This window comes from Sorex fumeus, unplaced genomic scaffold (genome assembly GCF_029834395.1).
Source record: "Sorex fumeus unplaced genomic scaffold, SorFum_2.1 ptg000047l, whole genome shotgun sequence".
Classification (NCBI taxonomy): domain Eukaryota; kingdom Metazoa; phylum Chordata; class Mammalia; order Eulipotyphla; family Soricidae; genus Sorex; species Sorex fumeus.
The window spans coordinates 39,276,908-39,293,210 of record NW_026606104.1 but is presented as its reverse complement, the minus strand read 5'-3'; the positions used below and the strand labels follow the sequence as shown (position 1 = coordinate 39,293,210).

Sequence of the window (16,303 nt, the reverse complement as noted above, 5' to 3'; positions counted from 1 at the left end):
GAAAACTGTGGGAGAAGCAGATTCAAGGTAAATTTTCTAAGAATTACCTAGCATTAAAGACAAACATGAGTCTGTAAATTAAAACCTCAGAGTGTCAACAAAAAGAAAAAATTATAAACAAACTAATAAAATAAACATCACTCGCAGGAAAATGACAATTGGGTTGATAGAGACTTCTGATTAATAACAAGAATGTCAGGGAGAAAATGGAATAGCAGCTCTCAGATACCAGGGAACACAATAAACAATGATATCTATTTCCAGGTTAATCTTCAAACAAAAGACGCAGAGACTGTCACCAAAATATTAATCATGAGGAGGAAATCGATTCACATAGAATGTGAGGGGGTGGGGGGAACCAGCAAAATGCAAGCAAAGAAATAGCTAAATATATCCATCAGAAAAAAATTGAAGTTGTTAAACTTGGGGCTGGAGTGATAGCACAACAGGCAGGGCGCTCGCCTTGTATGTGACCAATCTGGGCTCAAACCCTGGCACCATATAGGGTCCCCCCACAAGCCCTGCAAGGAATGATTCTGAGCACAAAGTCAGGAGTAAGTCTTGAGCACTGCTGTCTGTGGCCCCAAAAAACCAAACCAAAACAAAATCATTAAATGTAAAAAGACTAATAACACTAAATGTTGTAAGGATGTGGAGTGATCAGAGCTACATGGGAGAACTGTGTAGGGATTTCTTATAATTAAAAATAAAACATGCAACAATACAGATAAATCTTTAAAAAGTGCCATCAAAACCAGGCACAAGGAGCTAGCACACTAGCACGGTGGCTTCGGTGTTTGCCTTCCACACGGATGACCTGGGTTTGATCCCCAGCATTGCATACGGTCCTCCAAGCCCCACCAGGAGTGATTCCTGGGTACGAAGCAAAAATAAACAGGCACAAATGTATGTATAATAAATGAAGCAGTTTACAAGAATAGTAATTTTCTATAAACACACGAAACTAATATACAAGAGAGAAGAACCAGATTGTGAGTGTGCAGGTTAAATAGAAAGAGGTACAAGGAACTATCTGGAGACTGAAAATGATCTATATATAATTTGGGGTGGTGATTCAAAAGTAGAGACTTTAAAAAAATTCTTCAAATAGAAGTTCTAATATTGCACTGTATGTGAAGTGATAGCACAGTGGGGTAGGGCGTTTGCCTTGCATGCGGCTGGTCAGCCGACTGAGTTCAATTCCTCCGCCCCTCTTCGGGAGCCCAGCAAGCTACCAAGAGTATCTTGCCCACAAGACAAAGACTGGCAAGCTACCTGTGACATATTCAATATGCCAAACACAGTAACAAGCCTCACAATGTTAGTGGGCCTGCTCTAGCAATTCGATGAACAACGGGAGGATAGTGACAGTGACAGTCCTTTTTTTAACCTCAACAAAAAAAGAAATCAAGAGGGGTCAGAGAGCTATTACCAGGAGTAAGCCCTGAGTACTGTCGGTCACCCCTCCCCATGCCTCCACGCCCCACACACGAGATTAATAAATGTTTTGGTATGCTGAAATGACTAGTTTGAAAATGGGTACAGGAAAAATAGTTAAATGCAAGGTAGAATAACGACAACTAAAATAGCCACAACTTACTACAGGCGTTGCATGTGTCAACTCAAGCTTTTCAACAATCCTATGAATGCATTTTTTATCAACCCCACTTGACAGGTAAGCAAACTGGCATAGCGATGTTATGTAACTTACCCAGGGTCACAAATGTGGGCAGAGAGGAGACCCAAGCTCAGTCTGGCTCTGCGGTGTGTATTCTGAAAACTCCACTGCCTCTCTGAAATTAAAAATCAATGACATGGAAGATGAGTGAAGGCGGGAGTTAGGGTATGCTGAGACTCAAGAGTGTGACAAAATATATGATTAACTCAAGCTTTTGTTAAGTGAAGTATGTAAACCAACAGGGGCGTACATCAGGGAATAGAAACTAAATTAATATTTGCAAATAATAAGTACAGAAAACAATAAAGAGGCTAGAGATGCAGCTCTACTGTAGAGCACATGCTCTGCAGGATGAGGCCTTGGGTTTATCCACAGCACGTGTGCACACACAATAATAAAGAAGGTATGATTAATCTAATTGCAATGGGAAAAGGGAAAAAGGAAAGTTAAAAAAATATGCAGTTAATAGAAATCAAGATGGCAGAAATAAGGCCAGATGCATTAGTTACCGCAATATAGATGAAATTTAACCAGACACTACAGGATTTAAATGTTTTACTATATATATGTTTTTAAATTTTTTATTATAGTTTAAGTAACATGGTTACAATAGTGTTAACATTCATGGCTTTGATATACACAGTCACCACACCTTCCTTACCACCAAAATGCCCACGACCCTCCACCAGTGCCCCTGCATTACTTCTAGTTCACATCCTCCTTCCCTCTGCACTAACTTCCCCCACTGCTTGGTAATCTCAGTTTTGTAAAGATTGGGGCTGTTTTTTGTTTACACACACACACACACACACACACACACTACACGATGCTTCTAAGAGAATCAATGTGTGGGTATGCTTACATTGAAAACAGTGCTTAGCAAGTAGTAAATATTACATGTATTAGTCCTTATTATTGTTACCAAGAGAGGCTATGAATCATCCTCATTAGTGTTCAAACAAGTCATCTGACATGACAGCTTAAGCATCTATCTGCAAACAATTAAACTGCATAATCTTGGTAGATCATTTTCAGGTACAGAATACTGTTATTAAATAAATCCAATATATAATTTTGAGGGCTGCTGAAATATACTCTTGAATGAGGCTAAATGATAGTTTGCTGATCTCACAACTAAAAGTAAAAGCCTCTGACATATGTTTTGTTTGCCCCCAATTCCCTGTGCAAGGAAGTCAAACAGAGGAGAGAGGGTAACACTAGACATGATGCCGTGAAAATGTGCTTTCCGAGTCAAGAAACTATAGTGTAGCACTGCGCATTAGAATCTCTAAGTGAAGTCCTATAGATTCCTGTATAGAGGCAACCTAAATTATGTTATTAAGCATTTACTAAAATTGCAAGGCTTGGGAAAATTGTCAAAGATCCCAAGGGAAGAACATTTAAGCAACAAAAGAGCACCAGAAAGATGGATGCTTCTCAAAGGAACAATATTAAAGCCTCAAGAAAAGACTATACTGATACAGAATAAAGATAGAAAGAAAAAACTTAATTGGCTGAACCAAGTGCTGCATAATGACCCAAAACACAAATGGGAATTCAACACAAAGTGGAATCTAGGCCAGCTTTCTAAAAGGAGCACAAAGAATATTTATTTATTTATTTAAATTTTTATTCTGTCTACTTCCTAAAAGGATTCGAAAGTTTGAGGATTGTTACAATGAAGCACATAGGAAAGGAAGAAGAAGAGGGAGAAGGAGTGAGGGAGAGGAGAGGGAGGGAGAAAGGGGGAGAGAGAGAGAGAGAGAGAGAGAGAGAGAGAGAGAGAGAGAGAAGAGCACTAAGTCAGAGTTGGCAAGAAACATGGGCTCCCTTTAATGAACAAGGAGGAATACAACACTTGGGATAGCCTTGCTATACTCGCTATACACTGATTAATTAAAGTAGATGTTCTGAAACCTACAACTGTTGGCAATGTCATCAGCAAGGCACTCACACACAGCCCTCTGCAACCACTCCTGAAGGCCAGGAGGTTCTTTTCTGTGCCTTGGGGACTGTACCAGCCATTCCCCAACTGATTCTTTTCCCACAAGTCTTCAACCAGCAATGCAGATGTGTCAACCGGCAACTATTTATGGGTCAACTGCATATTATTTACTCAGCACACTGCGAGGTACTGGGTGGGAGCCAAGTGAAATAGAAAACAAGATCCCTTTCCCCTGGGAATTTACCCAAAAAAACAGCAAATACAACAATGGTATGATCAAAATTCTTGGAAAGGTCTAATTCACAAGAGGTAAGAGAGAAACGAAGAAAAGCACAGATGGGAAAACAACAGATAGGTCCCCATGAGGGTCAAAGAAAGGGAAGGGACTGCACCAGGCTCGGAAAAGGCATCCAATAAGTGGCTGCCATCACTGCAAAGACACAGTGTTCGGGTCACTTAAAGAGAAAGGATGGGGGGCAAGGCTACCAACGTGAGGGAGGTCAGAAGATAAACAGAATTAACCCCTGCTTTGGGGGAGGAGGTCTGCAACAGAACAGCACAATTACAACAGCTTTACCAGTGATGGGTGGGATGAGATAGTAAGGAAAAGTGGCTAGCAGTGGGAAGAAGAAAAAGTATCCTACATGAAATGTCTACCAGTAAACACCAGGAGTTCTGTGGCGACCTACCTCTGCCTGGGCTTCTGTACTCCAGTGGCCCAAAGAGGAAAACCATTCTAGTATTTGATCAAAGACCCTCTGTTCTGGTTCCCCTCATGATTCTATGCCTTCTATGATTCTATGCCTTCCTTTGGGCATATCTAGCTCAGGGTCTGAAACAGCTCTACGGGCTAGTTCAATGCTAGTTCGAGTACTTTTGTATTACTGGTGCTACCGATAATCCCATCTCCTGAATAAAATCTTTACTTCAGTCTTAATGCCCGGCTCTGCTGGAACTAGACAGCTGGGAGGGACCTTGAAGAGTCCTATTCATTGCTTTCAGCAAACAGAAGTTCATTACTTTATCTATCACGTACTCTTGTCGCATGACCAAATGACCTTAGCCCAATCTCTTTCCTTTTTTAAGGGAGGAAACTGAGGTCCTGAGAGGCTTAGTTGCTCTTTGATCTGAGTCAGCTTTAACCCCATGGCTATTTAGTATCTCACAAACAACCAGAGTCAGGTGAAATAACAGGCACTCTAACATAATTAGAGCAAAGATCACACATTCAGAGACAAGAAATGGGGCATTTGTTCCACACCAAAAGATTATTTAAAATGTAAGGTATCTAAGGAATCAGCTAAGTTAAAAGAGAATCACTAGCAATTATTTCTGAGAACTCAAGGAGGATTGGTGAGGTTAGAAAAGGGTGACTATAGCTTTTAGCGGGCCCAGATTTCTCAAGTTCAAAAGCAGCTGTCATTTGGTCTTTTACACTGAAAGACTGAAAAGCAGCAATGGATGCTATAAGGGAAGGATTTTTTTTCCTCATTTAACAGTAGAGTGTTCATTTCATTTCATGATAGTATCGTTCATACCTACTGCCATTGTTGTCTCCAATTACTGTTACAAATTATGTTATTATCATCACTATAATTATCAACCTATCCCAAATGCTAAATCTACTTCCATTCCAATCCCTGAGATTTATAGCTACACCTATATGGCCCGTGTGCTTTCCTTAGGTTCCTTCAGGTCCCTGGGAGATTCTGGTGGCTAAAAGATTACAAACAACAGCAATACTGAATATTCTAAAGCACCGAACTCACATGTAGAAGTCGCTACTGGGAACTGGGGTAGCTGTCCAATGGTCTCATAGGTGGGGATGACACTAAGGTGCTATTGTGCTTTGTAAACAGACTTGCCCCTGATCATCTCACCCACCCTCATTTTACAGATGCAGATGAAGGCTTCAAGAGATGGTAAATGCCTTGAAAAGGGCCAGAGCTAGCAAGGCGAGTAACTTGAGCCCAGGTCTCAATTCTCAATGGTTCTTTCCTCTATAATGCAAACCTCTCACAAGAGTCCAAAGCTTGGTGACCACTCCGGTAAGTTATTCTCTTTTCCAAGGGTTCAGCAGTCATTAAGAAGTACAGCTGTCAACTCTTGGTTACCAAACAAGTGTACTTACAGTCTCACCCTGAGGGAACTGGTTAGTGAGCCGACCACATCCACTGCCCTATAGACTCAGGAGACCATAGGTTTCCCAATTACCAATTCATGTCCCTGACAGTGAGTTCTAATGATGGCTTGCTCTCCTTTTACAGAACCCTCCTAATTCTGCAAAATTATACTAGAATGCCATTTATCAAACAACCAATAACTGCCATTAATAATTAAGTCCCTTGGTTTGTTTCTAAGCACTTAAATTATGCTCCTTTTACCACCAGCAAAAACACTTAAATCCAATTTACACAAAAAAAAAATAATAAAATTATGGGGAGGTTAAGAAACAGGTTCACAATCACACAATAAATAAGCATGGGAACTGAGATTTTAGTCAGTTGGCCTGAGTCTGAAACTCATGCACTTCTAGCCACTAGGATGATTCCTCAATGTTTATACTATGGGGAACAGTCACCTGAGGCTTGTGTCAAAGAAAAGACTCAGATCCAGATCTGGGGTGGGCCTATCTGCTTTTCTAGCAAGCTCCAGGTGAGAAGATGCTGTAGGTTCAAGGAAGCCTCCAAGTAGCTGAGCATTATTACGGCCTGTTCTTTATGCACTTTCCTCCACGTCTTCTTACCAAATGTTTTAAACAGCCCTTCACCTCACAAAAGTCACAGGGCCTCCTCAAATCCTTCCCTTCTGCACTTGCCTTTGTCTCTACTCATGAAAACAGCTTCCAGATTAGCTCTGGGAATAAAGCCACCCGGCTCCACTGGACAAGGTGCCCTGGCCAAACAGCGATCTTTAACAAAGAGACCAGGTTCCCTGCCAGCCCTGCAAAGCATGCCAACCAAGATTCCCTCCTGATAATGCAAGGCTGCCTCTGCACCCTACGGCACCCCCATTCCCCCCTCCCACCCCCTCTCCCTCCAGTCCCTGCCTATAATCACTGAACCAGACTGCCGTCCAATCCTACGGGGCAAACCACATCCTCCTCTGTGACTAATCAACTGCCATCAAGCTCCTCTGTCCAGTGTCCACTGTGTGTGTTCAGCCATCCCGACAGCCGTGCAGAAGGAATCCCCTCCCTGACAGATAAGACAAAGGGAGGGAATAGTGGGGAGTAGGCAATACACTGTTCTCTGCCCTTCATACCTTGAGTCTCCCAGATGCTGTTGGTAAGGTCATCAGCTGCTCTCGGACTACAATAACGTCAGCACCATCCATATTCTTTCCCATTCAATTCCCTAAACACTCCTAGGAGGTAAATGTCATTATTATCCCTAACTTAGAGATGAGGAACCTAATGTCTAACTAATGTTCCGACTAATGCCCATCACGTTGTCTAAGACATGCAACTAATTAGTTTGAGCAGAGCTCAATGCCGGTCTGCCTGTTCCCTGTTCTTACTCTCTCTCTTGACAGCATTCCAGGCTTGAGGCTCTCTCGACCTTCCTCTGGCACAGAAAGAAAAGCCTCCCAGGTCTGGTTGGAGCACCCGCCTTCGAGACTCCCCATTTGTTCTGCTGGTCTCTGCGGAGAGATGGAGATGCAGATCTGGGAAGGAATGTTCTTGGAACAGACTGACTGGCTGGCTGCCAGGAGACTTTCCACAATGGCTTAAATTTAATTTACCAAAAGGTCCAATTTGGAGATCGGCCTTGTGGATACCAACTCTATCCTGGAAAAATCTTCTACTTCGTCAGACTTATGGGTGGGGGATTGGATGACATTGCCCATATATGTTAGAGAAAAAAAAATTAAGCTAGAAAGTCAAGTCATTCATGCACCAAGTGAAATCTGCTTCCTTGCAATTATCTGAGAAAACTAAATGGAAAGGTGAAGTTTGAGATCTTCGAGGAATTACAGAAGACACAGTTCCAGCATTCAGTAGAAACCTGGTGCAGCCCTCCTTATCTTAACGTATATGCTGGCCCCAGGCTGAACAGTTAGAGCCTGTGGACCATATTCACTCTCTGGCCAAGACCAAAATATAGGCCCTGTGTCCCTTCCATCACCAGGTTTCTGGATGATCCTGTGACACTGGTCTCTCTTTTGATATATGGTCTTCAACTTAGGATAGTTGCACTTAAAATTTTTTGGCTTTATGGCTGGGAAAAATGGCCATCAGTAGAAACTGCACTACCACCCTCTCTTGTGGTACTGGGAAGCAGCAGCAGCTCATTGTTTTTGAAGGGAGGTGGGGCAAACCCAGTAGTGCTCAGGGCTTACTCCTGGCTCTGCGCTCAAGGATCATTCTTGCTGGTACCATATAGGATGCCAGGGATCAAACCAAAGTTTGATCAAACCAAGCACTCTACCCACTGTACTATCGCTCCATTCCACCCCACCCCCCAAGGAAAACATTAACATTTTTATATGGACAAAGAAAAACAGGTAATTCGCAAAATAAAGAAAACATCAAGAACAGATTAAAATGTTCACCCTCCAAAATAATTTCACCATGTAAATGAAAACACTAGCACTATTCTGGATCAAACTGGGAACATTTTGCAAAGATTATACGTTTCTCTTCTGCAAGGATAATATTTAATGAGAAAGCAGTGATTTAGACCAGCGGCTTATTTCTGTGTGAAGCCATCTGAATGCCTACCAGAGGCCCTGGTAAGAGTCACTCCCATCACTGGACTCTTCAGTTTGGGTGTGAAACCAAATAAGATAATACAACTGAGTTGGTTAAGTAATGTGTGATAAATAACAGATGTTTTGATAATACAACATTACTTCATTAATAATACAGGAAAGAATAATAAGTCATCTATACAATGAGATGAAAGTATAAACTGGTAAAATATTTCAAGAAAGAAATTCAGTAATTTTTCTCATTTGGAGCTTAAAACTGTACTTGGTCAAAGACACAAGAAGTTGGGAAGTGGGAGAGATTATAATTTGCATACACATGTTTTAACAAAATGTTTATATATCAGTTATTTAATCCATGATCATAGCTAAGGAGGTGTTCTTTTAATGTTTATGCCTTTAGATCTACTTTTAGAAATGAATAGAAAGCATGGATTAATAAAATGTTTGAGCATAAAACTTTTTATATATACTGTGTTAGGAGCAACAGCATTGGCAGAAAAAATTTAGAAAGGCAGATGTATTGTGAGGTTTTTAAGAACACAGAGTATATAGTCATATTATGGAATAATACTATCATATAACACTTAAGCTCCAGTAACCAAAGAACAAATTTCAACTTTATCAAATTTTAAAGCTTCTGTATATGAAAGGGCAAAATGCACAGGATGGGAACAGATATTGACAAGCCAATGAAATATGATCCAGCCGTAAGAAATACAACAGTGGGAGATTCTCCAATATGGGTGACTCTTGAAAACATGCTAAGAAGTCAGACACAAAAGACTATACAGCATATGGTCCCACTTATTTGAAATGAGCAAATCCACAGGAGTGGATTCTTGATTATCAGAGTCTGAAAGAGGTTGGAGGGGGATAGGTAAAAGGTAAGATGAAAAAATGAAAATGTTCTAGAATTAGAAATAATGATGGTTACACAGACTTTAAAATTATATATTTTGAAGCAGTAAATTACATGGTATGTGGGTTATATCTGAATAATTTTTTTTAATTAGGCTCTTGAAAACTTTTAATAATGTGGAGAAGAGCTCTCAGAATGCTAAAAGAAAAGCATGTAACTATATATAATTTCAATTTGATTTCAAAATATGTATATGCAGATACACATTACCATTTCAAAAATAACACAGAAAAATATAACAAGATGCTTTTTGTGGTTCTCCTATGTAGTGTCCTTATTAGGGGTGGGGACTTATTTTCTTCTTCGTACATTTTCAATTTTTCTAGAGTAAACATGAACTATTTTGATCATCAGAAAAATTTAAAAACAGAAACTCTGATAGGTCTGCCTGGCTTCAAAGTGAGTATCAGTCCAGAGTATTATTATTAGTCACTCATTCAGGGGCCAGGTCCGTGGTAGAGTACCTGTGTATGAAGCTCTAAGCATAGGCACATACAGACACCCTGGGAATGCTCCAGCAGATGAATAGGATAGAATCTGTATGAAGGGTGAGGCCTGAAGCCAAGTCCACGCCCCGGGAGGAGAAGAGTGTGTCCTTCCAGACCCATGAGTGCTAAGTGCACACTTCCTTGGGATAGCATCCATGGCTGTCAGGGCAGTAGTGTAGCTCAGTGATTCCGGCTGAGCTGGAGCCAGACTACCTGGCTGTGAAGTCCATGTGCTTTTGGACAAGTTGCCTAATTTGGGGTGCAGTTTCCTCATCTGCAGAAAACAATCTCTCCTTTGAGTTGGTGGAAGGTGAACAAGTTAACACACTGACACGAAATGCTGGGGACACAACCGAGTACACAATAAATGAATGAGTTGCTGGCCACTGCTACTTTTACCTTTGCTACCACCACCCACCACTAGCATCTCAAGAAGGCAGACACACAAGAGATTGAGGTTCCCTAGAAAGACTATTTCCCGTATTTCAACACTAGTGCTGGTACCTGACTGTATTCTATTCTTTTTTTTTTTTTTTTTTTTTTTTGCTTTTTGGGTCACACCCAGCAATGCACAGGGGTTTCTCCTGGCTCTGCACTCAGGAATCACTCCTGGCGGTGCTCAGGGGACCATATGGGATGCTGGGAATTAAACTCGGGTCGGCCGCGTGCAAGGCAAACGCCCTACCCGCTGTGCTATCACTCCAGCCCTGTATTCTATTCTTGAATAGCCTCTGCATTCAACTAATTTATTTCTCTAGATTCTCTTCATTTCTAGTGAAACTCTTTTTTAAGGTACTTCTGAGATGAGGCTCAGCAAAATGTTTCATATTAACAACTTGCTTATCTTATCTTCTATATTTACATATGTATCTTCTCTACATGTCAAAGATCATGTAGGTCAAGAAAAGAATTTCAGGGGCCAGAGCAATAGTACAGCAGGTAGGGTGTCTGCCTTGCATGTGGCTGACCTGGGTTCAATCCCTGGCATCCCATATGGCATCCCCCAAGCACCGCCAGGAGTAATTCCTGAGTGCAGAGTCAGGAGTAACCCCTGAGCATTGCCGGCTGGACCCAATAAAAAGAATTCCTAAAAAAACCACCATGCTAGCTTCACACAGCTGTCCAGGACAGGAATCTGTTAAGAAAGGGAGAAAAGATGGGAAAGGTCAGGCCTATCAAGACAGTGTAGGGCTGTAACCTGAGAGATTCCACACAAAGCCTTGAACCCAGGAGAAATTAGCAGATATCACAACTTTCAAAAATCATTCAATCCAATCCTCCCTTCCACCCCTGATTCTTTTCTTCACAAGAGGAAACTGAATCTGAGAAGTCAAGGGTTTTCAAATCTTCCGATTCACTGGAGAGGATCAAGGCTCTTTCTGCAGTCCATGTCCTAAGTGGAATGCAATGTGGGAGACACTCAGAAAGGGGAAGTTCAGATGGATACCTAACAACAGGGTTAATGCTTGAGATTTATTCCCTCCCAGGCACTATGCCAACCACTTTGCATGGGTGGCCTTACATAATTTGGCAAAAGGTACAAGGTGGTTACTATTATTAACTCCACTTTCAACTGAGAAAGTGGAGACCCAGAGAGATGAAATGATTGCCCCAAATCACAAAGTCGGTGAGTGGCCGAGTCAGTCAATGAGCCCATGCCGCTAGACTCCAGAGCCGGAACCATGACCAGTGGTCATTGCCCAAGCTCGAGAATTTACAAAGCAGTCTAGCTCTTGATCCCAGTCTTTTCTTCCACTCTTCCGGCAACTTCTCTGCTCAGAAGCAGCACAAAGATACAGAGTTAATAAAGTAGCTATTGAGTGAGAGCAGGCCACATTTATTTCGAGCCTACTTATGCTGTGCTATTTGAGGCACACATTCCTCAAGCCTTCCCCGGGGCTCGCCCTAGGCCAGGCAGCTGGTAAGAGCACAGCTGGGGCAGGAGGAGCCCATGCTGCACCGCGTGTCTCTAAGACCCCATTTCAGACTCATCAGCGGGCACCGTGTGCGTCTCCACCCGGCAGATCTGTACTGGGCTTAGCCAAACGCCCTGAACTGAGCCTGGCACTATGCAGGGAAAAAACTCGGCATAATCCCTGCTCCTAGGGAGCTTATGCCACAGCTGGGAAGAAGAGACCACTTTCTGCTTAAAATCTTTTTATACCTGTGCAGTTAAGCCGTAGAAGCACAGAAGACTATGGACCCCCACCTTCCTGCAGTATTGTTCTATTACAGTACTCGGCGCCCCAACCTTCAGAACACCTCTGTGTACATTTTATAGATGAATCCCCCTCTCCTCTATTCTGAGTGCTATAAGCTTTTTCTTTTGTCTTTGAAGGAGTGGGACTTATTTTCATCTCAATCTTTCTCTAGTGCATCACTGGGGAGTATGACAAGAGGGCTAACTTAAGGAGTTAACCCAAAAAAAAAAAAAAAAAGCAAAAGAGCAAAAACTTCTCTGTTGCTTTAACTTCAGGAAAGAGCCTATGGGATTCCATAGTATTTGCTCAAAAATGTTCAAAGAAAGACATGGAAAATTTCATCCTTAACATTTTGCTGCCTGGGGAAAAAAAAAGTCCAGAACTCTGGGGGCCAATTATTCTGCTACCTTGGCCTCTGACCCGAGAAAATCTCCCTCTGCTGTGAATCTGACTAAAATGGAGGGCAGCTGACAGGAGAGACCCTGTTAGCTGAGCATGCTGTGATTAACGGTCAAACTTAAGGACTGCTGGGCAACACGCAAGTTATGAGTCCCACACCAAAAGGAGCGGCAAGTTGCACAGCGATTTCAATGTGTCAATGTTCCACGACATTTGGAACATCACGCTAAGAGCCTGGGACTTGGTGCTGCTTAGCAGCAAGTCACTAAAAGCCATTAATATCAGAACACATCGATCCATTGATATCAGAACGCATTGATGAAAGTGGTTGAAGAGAAGACAAATGAGAGCAAGACACCTCACAGGAGCCATGAAGAGGGAGGGGCCCGAGGGGCTACTGTCTGTGAATACCAGAAAGGAGAGAAACCTCACTGCAGGATGTGTGCATGAGAAAGGAACCAGTCAGGGCTGAAGAGGGGTGTCTTGCCCTTACTTCTGCTCTGCCCTGGTCAGGGACCGTTCACATTTTGAAATCCCTTAATAACAAAATTAAAAGTTGGCTTCCAAACCTAGAGCTTTGCACCCTTGAACTACTTAAACTTTCCAATTCTCATGTCTCAAGTGGAATGAACAGGTACAGGGGTGGCGCATGGTGCTATTCTCATGTACCTGTTCGAAATTTCCATCGTAATTGTGTAAGTAGAGATCACAGTCTGAGTGCTTGACCACTAAGAGGAGTGTGAGAAATAATGATGTGAAACGCTAAGTATCAGGCTGGTATTTTGTGGCTGTCCAGTCAATAGTCATTGTTACCAAGATGCTATATTATAGGGTTCTGGGAGGGGTAAGGAGTAGGACAAAACACCCTGCATCCAGGAACAAAAGGCTGCAGCCCAGGAGTACCTCAGCCTGGGCACAAGAACAAAGGATCTTTCCAAATATCCTTCTCACAGGATTCTTGCTCTCTTGTCTGCTCTCCTGCCCCACTGCGGATTCATACACGCTTTCCACACACCTGCACTGATGGTCCACACACAGAGAACACAGAGCCAGATGCTGACAGGAGGAAGGAAGAACACAGGTAACAGAATGGATGTGAGGGAACAACAACAAGGGGGGCACTGGCTGGTGTGAATGTACCATCTGAAACTAGGCGAAAGATTTATACAGAAAGTTTTGAGCTTGTGGGCATGTGGGTATGTGCAACTTCTCTGAGAAGTTCTAGAGGTATTCTAAAAGGAATTATTAATTTTTTGTCAAAGTTAAGAATGAAAGGTTAATAAACTGAACAAGGAGCACATACAAGTTCTACAGGAAAAACATAAACATTTCTCGATAATCACCAAAGTAGCCTTGAGCTGGTGAACAGACAAGACTAAACTTGTCTAGGAAGACACAAGATCACAAAGACCCAGTCTTCCTAATCACTGTATCACTGTCATCCCATAGTTCATTGATTTCCTCAAACAGGCACTAGTAACGTCTCTATTCATCCTAGCCTTGAGATTTTAGCAAGTGCCACATTGGAGGCTCTTTCAGGATCAGGGGAATGAGACCCTCATTGTTACTGGGTTTTGACATATCGAATATGCCAAGGGGAGCTTGCCAGACTCTGCCGTGCAGGCAGGATACTCTTGGTAGCCGGCCAGGTTCTCTGAGAGGGAGAACTAGACAATAAGAGGTTGAGAGGCCACAAATGCGGCTGCACGCTTCTGGGAGCTCCCGGAAATCTTCCTAAACTAACTCACAAACCAACATCATCTCAATAGAAAGATCATCAAATTTTTTTCTCCTAAAACAAGATACATCAAAGTTTCTATGACAGGGTAAGCAAACAAAAACAACCAGGAAGACCAGGGGAGGGAAGCAGTGATAAAACTGGCCCTTCCGGAAAATAAAACAAATGATAAAGCCTCCAAAGTTGGCTGGTTTTATAATGGTAGATGAATTGAGAATCAAGCCAAGGGAACAAAATAGAAAAGTCAGTACAGAAAGCACACAAGAGTTTAGTATCCAATAAAGAAGCAACTCAAATCCCAGAGAAAGATAAGTGCTTCAAATAAGGAGTATTGGGACTGCCCAGAGTGGATGACCATTGGGGAAATGACAAAACTGGATCCTTCCCCAAATCAAATACCAAAATCAATTCCAAAAGACCAAAGAGGTTTTTGTTGTTGCTGTTGTTTGGTTTTATATTAAAAGTAGGGCCTAGGAAGACAGCTCAACGGGCAGGATGACATGTAGACAGGAGCTCTGGGTTTGATCCCTCACCCCAAGTAGTCCTCAAGCACTTCTAGGTGTGTGCAGCATGCCCTCAAAAACAAATTAAAAAAAAATCAGATGTACTGGAAGAAAACATTAAATAATTCCTCATAAGTTGTGAAAAACTTCCTTACTATGACTCAAACCTAAGCAATATTGTAAGACTAACGGAGATGACTAGATCAAGTAGTAAACCTTCCAGACAATGAAAACAGCGTATGCAAAGTCAGGCATTTGAAAAATTGGGAAAAATAATTTTGCAACCTTTACAACAGACATTAGGCAGACAGCCTTCATCTCACAAAAGGAGAAAACAATGAAATATTCTTTCTGATCTAATAGACTGCCAAACTCCCAAAACCTGAACATCATACTAGTTAGCCAGAGTCAAAGAGCGGGGTCAGGGCAGGAATCAAAACTGCTGTGAACACATTTCATGACAGTCTTGATTTGGGAACCAAGTAGACAATTTACATGGTTAAGAAATAAGATCTGATTCTTAGAAGCAGTTCTTAGAACTGAAACAAGTGGGACTGTTTGCCAAGTTTCCATGCAGGTGGCAAACCATAGAGGAAAAAACACTACATCTAGAGAGTTGAGGGCAGTGTCTGACTCTCCATCTCTGATACATGTACGCAGCAGAGAAAAGAGACCTGCAGATAATGGCCTGCTTACTTATAGGGCCAGAAAAATCCACCGTCAGGGTGAGCCTACAAGTCCCAGCGTGAGGGCCGCTAGTCCCGGGATGATGAAGTCAGAGGACCCTGAGTGGTGTTGACTAGTGCTTGGGCAGAGTGAGAACGAACAGATGAGGATGGAGAGCCATATAGGTGTCAACTCAAGGAAGGCCTGCACCGGTCAAGTCAAGGAACTGCACTCTCCTGGGGGCAGGTCAGCCATCCACCAAATTTTGTTTTGGGGGACACCCCCCAGTAGTGCTCAGAGGACCACACTGTGCCACAGCTCCTACCTGAGCCTCCTGCATGTTCAGCCCAGGGAGTTATCTCTCAGCTGCCATTCACGCATTTCAAATAAGAGGGAGACTAACCAGAAAGGTTCAGTTCTGCGGCTACTTGAAAGACACTGTGACAGAAGGAAAAAAAAATCTTAACTGGCTTCAAGCTGGCAGGTTGGAAGATGGCAGATCATGTCCTAACAGCAACCATCTCGGGTACAGGAGTTAAGGCACCTGCCTTGCACATGGTCAACCCCAGTTTGCTCATGACATCACCTATGGCACTGTGAGCATGACCAGAAGTGATTCTTGAGTAGAGCCAAGAATATGTCCTGAACACAGTTAGGTGTGACAAAGGATGAGGGGGCAACCATCTTGTCTTCACAGCTGCAAGAAGGGGCTTTTATTGGAGAAAGAGACCAGGGAAGCACCATTCTGAGAAGGTTGGTACCAAACCAGTGGAACCAGAAATGAGCATTAAAATCCCCTTTATGGGATGGCCCCCTGAGAATGCAGTCTTACCTGCAAACCCAAACAAATTAAGGGCTGTGCTTTGGAGGGGAGGGTTAACCAAGGACAACTGTCCTTCCTTATCTCTAAGTTTTGGGGCAAGGACAGTGGTCCTTGTCTAATATCAAGCCCTGTTTCAGTATGTTTGCTTTGTGCTTTATAACCATCACTGACAACAGTGTACAAAACAGATAGGAAAAGAAGCAAAGCTGGAAGCCAGCTGACCTGCTCCA

The 16,303-nt window shown here is 42.6% G+C and overlaps 1 protein-coding gene across 1 annotated transcript in view; it reads right to left on the bottom strand.

Moving 5' to 3' along the window:
* ZBTB40 (zinc finger and BTB domain containing 40) overlaps positions 1-16,303 on the bottom strand; it is a 67,498-nt gene that overhangs the window by 44,101 nt on the left and 7,094 nt on the right. The window contains exon 2 of the mRNA XM_056122968.1: positions 1,712-1,793. The gene's annotated coding sequence lies outside the window, so the exon portion shown is untranslated. The remainder of the gene's footprint in view (positions 1-1,711; positions 1,794-16,303) is intronic.